Consider the following 7,672-nt stretch of genomic DNA (forward strand, 5'->3'; position numbering starts at 1 on the left):
AGGCCTACTGAGAGAAGGTTTAGACCAAATACATGACTTTCCCAAAGTATAAGTACTGTTTGATTGCGGCTACTGTGCTATAATTGACGGTTGATATAATGTCCACCCAAGATATTAAGTCATACTGTTGTGCTAAGTATTTCCTTTATATTAAGTTGCCTAGTGAGTTTTTCACTTCACACATGAGGGCAAACACACTTTAGGTAATGACACATAAGGGTTGGACAATTAAAAAACAAAAGGTGGGGTGGCAAAACAAGGAATAAACTGAAGCTTAGCCCACCTTTCCCCCTCCATTTAAAATCGACTTCAGTGACGGGCGCCACCATACCCTAACAATTATACGTCAGGTGTCGTCTAAATATAGGTCTATGAGTTAACACATAAACCCATAAAATACAAGGTTATGATTATTATGCCTGGGTTAGTGAAATACAGCCTTTGGGTTAGGTACTTACCTGAATTGAAATTTAGGCTAGGCTACTTAGCGCCACAAGTGAGACATTTTCATAGGCCACTTCCGAGTATGCGTGCAAGGTTTTAGAGTATTTTTAAATATAGGTACACTTTTAACAGTTTTATTTTTTACACAATTATTTGAGGTTGAGGAGCGCCTTATTTGACACAATCACATCACTAAATCCTCACACTAATTAAATTACAACATAATCTGTGTTGCGTTAACAACTACTTAACCTGAATCTTCACGATTTGCCACCAGAACTTAGTTAACGTCATTAATGTACGACACAGTGTACACCCAGATCGGCAGATACAAACATAATTTTGCTCTCCTTGCATGTGTAGGTGTTTGCATTTATGCATGATTGGTTCAGCACCGTAGTGATAGTATCAGAGGAACAAATATAAAGAACACAAAGAATTATTGCAAGCGTGGTAAGCATTCTTACATAGGCTTTGAACTCTGTCAAGGGTTGGACTGTATAGTTTATGTGCATTATGTCCAGTGAAAACTATAACATATCCATACACACAAGAATGTCCAGGACAGCAGAGGCCTTGAGCTGAACTCTGCATGGATTATCTCAGCAGTGCTAAAGGTGGCTGCCTGAGCCAACTTGGGTGACAGGATATGAGCATGCATGGTGAGATGGATAATCAGTGTGTGATAGGTTGGCTTGGCTTGCTACTTCAGGGATGGCCTCTTTGAGCCCTTTATCTTCATATTCGAGCCATCTCCCTCTCTCCCCCCCCACCCCCCTCTCTCTCTCTCTGTGTGTGTGTGTGTGTGTGACTCAGTGTGAGGAGGACTGCTCTCTTTGAGGCTGTGTGGTGGTGTTGTGTTTCGGTCCGAGTGTGCAGGCAGGCAGGCAGTGTCGGGGGCCAGGGCAGGATGCAGCACATGCCCAAGCCTGCCTCCGAGGAAAATGAAATGATTTTCCATATGATTAATAGCAGAGAAAAGACCTTGTTTCTGCTCCTTTAAAATGATAAATTATTGGTGATTCTCCACAGCTGGGGGAAAGACTGGTTTTTACTGAGCTTGTGGGCAGTAATTTATGGCTTCCCTATCTGATTAGGTCAATATGCCATGCTGGTTAATTACATGTGTGTTATAACCTAGAACTGTTGGCTACATACGAATACTCACATTGGTGGGCTACTGGGGAGAGGCCCATCAGATGCACCTTTTCCTTGTGGTCAGTGCACAGTACGCTGGTTAGGCTACTGCTTAATGTGTATGGCAATCCCATCAGTCTGTCATTTACAGCATGATTCAGTGATTCAGAATGATGTGTAATTTGACTTATTTCATGCTGTCATTTGGCCAAGAAGGTGGATTTGAAAATCGTGTTGCTCATATCTGCAGGAAGGAGTATGCTGTTCATCTTAGGTTCTTCAGTTAGACACTGATTTATATTCATGCCACGGCCACTTTATGCCTCTCAATCATAATTTATATTAACTTTAATATATAAGAAGAGGAAGGATTTACATGGCAGAACTGAGGCGTACATCTGTTGGAGATTTTGAAGATGGCAGTATTCAGCATTCGTGTGTCCAATACTTGTTCAGTTCTTGAATCATTTTGGAAAGATTCTTTTATTACAGTGCATTGGTTTTGCATGTTTGGCAGCTGTGTAGCATTCAGAGGATCATAGAGGTTGGTGTGACTTGATGATTCACAAATGAGTCTGTTTGCACTGAAACCTTGAGGGGTAGCTAGGCTCAGATGTGCAAATGAAGTGTTGCGATGTGTCTCTTTTTTATTTTACTCCACACCTTCCTCCGCTAGGAATCATGCTGTTGATTTCCGCACACATATACAATTCAGTACAGTATAGTACAGCACACATGCACATACAAATGCAGAGATACTATTCAGCATATGCATGCCTGAAGATACAATTGCATATGTCTACACACACACATGTACACACACACCCACACCCCCACACACACATGCACATGTACACACACACACCCATATCCCCACACACACATGCACGCACAGTCGCACACACACACCCACACATGCACACACATACACGCACGCGCACGCACACGCACACCCACACCCACACCCACACATGCACACGCATACACACACACGCACACGCATATGCTCATGCACATGCACACACACACACAGACGCACAAGCACACGCACACACACACACACACACACACACACACACACACACACACACACACACACACACACACACACACAATTTTCCCGATGCAGATATTGTATTTAGTTTAATTTAATAGTCTCTGTAATATTGACACCACATGTTCCCTAATCATTGCGCACATCTTTCATGATTAGGTTATTACAGATAATGTAGTTGTCTTCTGTCACAATATTGGTCTTTTGCAGTAGAGGTCAACAATGGGGAAATCACACTTAAACTTATGCATATTGACATTTCAGTCATCTGCATACATTACAGACTAATATAATAAATTAAGCCAGGCAGCAACTGTTCTTTGAGGTCAATTCTGACTTAATTTTGAAAATTCTTTTTTTTTTTTATTTCTTAACATTTTTTAAAATTAATTAATTAGATTATTTTGCTTGACAGGTGCTTGTGCAGTGCTTGTCTGAACAACAGTTGTATAAGAGTGTGATTTTCCAGCCAATGTTTATCACCATTTTAACCACAAATTCATTAACTCATACATATAAGATATCCTGCAATTGGCCTCCAGATAATTAGCCTGTAAACCGCAAGCGTAAAACAGAATCACATTTAATATATTTTTCTTCTTTCAAATACTATGGAACACAGTCAACATCTGATCAGTATCTTTCTCTATGTTTTTTAAACAAAAAAATATCACACTGCTCTCTAATACAGTAATAAAGATTACATGTGAAATACAGTAAAGACAGAAGTACTGATAAAAAAATGATGGCATTATTTTTAAAAACATCCAGATTTCTCCAGTGATGTTTAACTCGATAGCTGTTGGCTAGTAGATGTTTCAGTGGGACTCGCCGGTGGCATATATGGTCTTAAGATATGACTCATGAGAGGCTGAGAGGTGACGTTGCCACTGCACCCGCGGGTGGGGGCGGGGGCTTTGATCGGAGAGCAGCGGCGTCTCTTGCTCAGAGGAAAACAATCTCTGTCCTGTGAGCTCACACTTCATCTGCATCCCACCGATAAACATTTACATTTAAAGTGATTTAAATCAGACCAGTTTATGTCCCTCCTGTAGTCCGTCCATCATCCTCCCAGCCCCCCCACACCTACCTCTCCTGCCCACCCCCACCCCCCCCACACCTACCTCTCCTGCCTCCCACCCCACCCCCACAGCCGCCTGCTCTGTAAAACTGAGTTATGTGGCATTTATTTGAAAAGCTAATAATTTAACTTTTTCTCCCCCCCCCCCCCCTCAGTGTGGCCCCACCCTGTGCGTCGGTGGGTGGTGGGGTGAGGATGCCGCATCTTTATGGAGTGCCTCCAGAGGCCCAGCGGATCTCCTCACCGTCGCTCGCGCCCCGGCCTCTGGACGCTTTCGTTTGATTTTTGCCGGAGATAACCACAGAGCCGTCTTAGAAAGCGAAAGATGCGCAGCGCACAGAACAGTTGCAGTCAAATGTTGTTCAATCAGTTTCAACACCCGAAGTCGATTGGAGAAAAAAAGGCCCCACACTTTCTCTCTCTCTCTCTCTCTTTCTCTCTCTCTGGGCATTTAAGTCATAGTCAGTAACACGCCTCGGGACGTGCTGTTGTTTGGATGATGGGAGTGTTTACACCGGAACAGAGGGAAGTAGAGACCTAATATGCATAACCATAGGGCAACAGTTCAAAGCTGATTTTTAAATATCACAACATTCGGTGAATAAACAGATAAACACTGATGCCTTTTCCCAAGGAGCCCCTTTAAAAGCACAGTGCTGCACACAAGTGTTAAGGAGTGTAGAGAAGAGGAGATGGGAGGAGAGGAGAGGAGTGTAGAGGAGATGGGAGGAGAAGAGATGGGAGGAGAGGAGATGGGAGGAGAGGAGAGGAGTGTGGCTGAGGCGCCATGTGCTGGAGGTTTTGTAAGGATTGGACTGGAGCCCAGTCAGTGTTATACCTGCATCTCAATGAAGCTGGCAAGGTGATTTACTCTCTCCACCCTCCGCCCCCTCCACCCCCACCCCACCCCCCCCACCCCCACCCCAGCTTTAACATCAGCCGCAGTCATACAGTCCCAGGCTGCTCTCCTCCCCTCCCCCTCCTCTCCTCTCGTCATCGGCCCGCCACCTTCTCAGCTGCAGAGTGTACACCTCTTTCTTTCTCTCTTTTTCTCTCTCTCTCTCTCTCTCTCTCTCCCCCTCTCCTAAGCCAGCCAGTCAAAGAGACATTGATCTCCTGGCTAAGCAAGGTGACCCGCAGTATAGCACTCCGCAAGTCTTTTTCTCTTCCCTCTTTTTCTCCCTCCTTCTTTTCTTTTCTCTGCCTTGGTCTCCGTGAAGGGCCTTGACCCCTCCGACTAGTGCCATGTCCTCTGCCAGCAGTGGCTCTGGTCGGGGGAGAGTGTGTTCCAGTGCCCTTGGAAGGCTCCCTGCCGCCGCCGCCATATCAATAACTTTTAAACACAATGTGACACACGCACACACACACAGCGAGGGCGATGCCATGTATCCAGTGGCAGAGCAGCAGAAAAACACGTCCATGCGGAGAGAGAGAGCAACTTCAATCTGTCTCATCTGTTGCCGTCGTTACTGAGGCGCTCTGCTACACGAGAGACACGCACTGAGAGGGAATAAACAAATAATGGAATAATAATGACAGCAAACATTGAATAAACTTTTTTTTATTGTGTAGGAATGTCTATGGCCTGATCCTGTCTGCTGGTTAAAATGGCGCATTTGTTATGCATTTAGTTTTTTTATTCTGTAATTTTTGCCAGTCCATTTGATGTGATGCACAACGGAATTGTTTGTTTGCATTCTTTGTTAGCATGAGAGCATGTACTAATTTAATAGGTTTGCTTCAGTTTAAAAATGCATAGATTTGACAGTTTTGCTAAAAATGCATGTACTGATTTTAGTTTTGAATTTTTGCAACATAACTCCTTGATTCTTGTGTGACTACTAATTGTTAATATTTGTAATCTTGTCAGGTCATCTCGAAAATTCCTTCACCTGTGATGGAGAAGAAGAGGCTCATTCTTTTGGCCCCACACAGTCAGAGGTAGGGTCCCACCATGTGTGTGTGTGTGTGTGTGTGTGTGTGTGTATATGTGTGCGTTGAAGTGTGTATGAGTGGAGGAGTGTTTAAGCAACAGAAAAAGTCACTCTGCAGGTGATCACTAGATGCTATGCTATTTTCTCTATTAACTGTACTGAACTGACCGCCAGAGTAATGTGTCTATTCTGTTTATGTTCAAAAACTGAGGTATGATGGAGATATTAAAAACAAATGAAAACATATATACAGATGTAGATGTACACACTTCAAATTTACCAAACAGCCAAGAGGAGGACAATTCTGAATATGCTGTCCGTTTTCATCATTTCAATGTTCTACTGATGTCTCACTTTTTGAAACAAAATGACAACATTTATTTTGAGGAGCACTCTAAGTTTCCCTTAGCTCGCCGTGTGAGAAAACGAAGGTCATTTTCTAAAAGAAACAAATCTAAAAGATAACTTTCCTCTGAAGGGCAAAGAGTTGGAATCATATCGGACTGAATCGCACATTATTAAATCAGCAAGCGAATCACTTTCAATCCATTTGGCAAAAACTCAGGAAGGGCCGAATCGGTTGTGACGAGCAGCGGAAAGCCTTTCGCACGGCTCATTGGCCGCCACTCACAGCTTCATCCTGAAGGTGCTCTCTCTCTCTCCCTCACCCCAAGCCCCCCACCCTGTCCCTGCCCCTGTGACCGGAGAGAGACGAGGGCCGGACGGTAGCCAGAGCCCGGCCTGTATTGGCCTTCACTATCCTGTCCCCATCTCCAGTTACCCGTCCAGGGCACGCGTTTGATCAGTGTCATCAGTCTCTGACCGATAGATGGAGCGTTGGGGGAGATGGAGCTGTGTGTTCCCCTCGGACAGAAGGACCAGCCGCCACTGGCCTGCAGAGTGAGGGCTTTGTTTCACTCCTGTGGTCAATGTGAGAGTACTACTCTGATCTCAGTGTGTGTAGACGGATGTGAACAGCTTGTGAGTGCTCATATGCATTCGTGCATGTGTTTTTACCATGTGTGTGTGTGTACTGCACATATCTGTGTGTGGATGTACAATTACACTTGCATAAGTGTGAGTTGTGTGTTATGCACAAGTGTGTGGCTCCTCAATGTGTAGGTATAATTGGTATTCTTGCATGTGCCATTTCAAATTTGGATTGTCTCCTTGTGGTGGTGCTTTTAACACACATCAAGGTGCATTTGTGTATCTTTCATTTTTGTGTACAGTATATCTTCCATCTGAATGAGTGTGTGTGTGTGTGTGTGTGAGCAGCCTGTCCTACATGGCCATGCGTGACGCTGTGTTGTGATAGTGGCTCGCGGGGGAAGTGGAGATAAATATAAACGTGACGTGACTAAGGCCAGGCCGCTCGGCTGAGATGCCGGCCCAGTCAGCACTTTTGCACGCGTGGTCGCCGCAGCACCGTCCAGCCAGGCCACACGGCACCTGTCTCAGGGCAGCCTCGGAGGAGAGGATGCAGGGGGCGCGGGGAGGAGTGCCTGGAGGGCATCAAGTGCAGGGACAGACCCTCCCTCCTTCTCTCTCTCACTCCCTTTATTCCTCTACCTCTCCCTCCGTCCCTCCCCTCTCTCTCTCTTCCTCACGGGCCAGGCAGGGTGGTGCCTGGGTGGCTGTCTGGCGGTGGGTCAGATTATTTTGGGCCCGCTGGAGGAAGGACACGACGTGGGCACACTGGCTCCAGCAGCGCACCGAGGCCCGGGAGGAGAGAGAGGGGAGAGTGAAACTCCATCCAGGCGGCTCCACGGCTCTGGGTAGAGAGAGGGGGGGTTGGCTGGGGTGGCACAAGGGGCGGGGGGGGGGTTGGGCTCGGAGGAACTGCTTCGGGGGCTGAGAAGTTCTTCCCTCACTCATGTTGTAGGAATGGATTAAGAGACTGACATTTCACACACATTCATGTAGTTTTATACTATACACACACACACACACACACACACACACACACACACAAACATACACCTCAGCTACTAGGTCACAGAGAGACTAGTATTGAAGAGA

The sequence above is a fragment of the Alosa pseudoharengus genome, unplaced genomic scaffold (assembly GCF_046254945.1).
Source record: "Alosa pseudoharengus isolate Yale_2024_CS ecotype anadromous, Long Island Sound unplaced genomic scaffold, YU_APseudo_1.1 YU_APseudo_1.1_scf_10, whole genome shotgun sequence".
Taxonomy (NCBI): Eukaryota; Metazoa; Chordata; class Actinopteri; order Clupeiformes; family Clupeidae; genus Alosa; species Alosa pseudoharengus.